Genomic DNA, 226 nt, shown 5'->3' on the forward strand with positions numbered 1-226 from the left:
CCATTGGCTGTGGAGGAATTTACAGGTGTGACTCCGTTACCATGTAATGGAAGCTGCATTTGTAAATCTCTGAACACTTGCGAGTGATGAGCGTACCTAAAATGTGTAAAGTTAAAAGCATGAAATTACCATATTATTTTTTGGTGACAGGTCTGGTGATGGCCACGGGCTTTATACCATGAAACTCTCCTGGTAGCAAATGGCCCACGAGAAATGATTTTTCTTT

The sequence above is a fragment of the Mesitornis unicolor genome, unplaced genomic scaffold (genome assembly GCF_000695765.1).
Source record: "Mesitornis unicolor isolate BGI_N332 unplaced genomic scaffold, ASM69576v1 scaffold45751, whole genome shotgun sequence".
In the NCBI taxonomy this organism is placed as follows: domain Eukaryota; kingdom Metazoa; phylum Chordata; class Aves; order Mesitornithiformes; family Mesitornithidae; genus Mesitornis; species Mesitornis unicolor.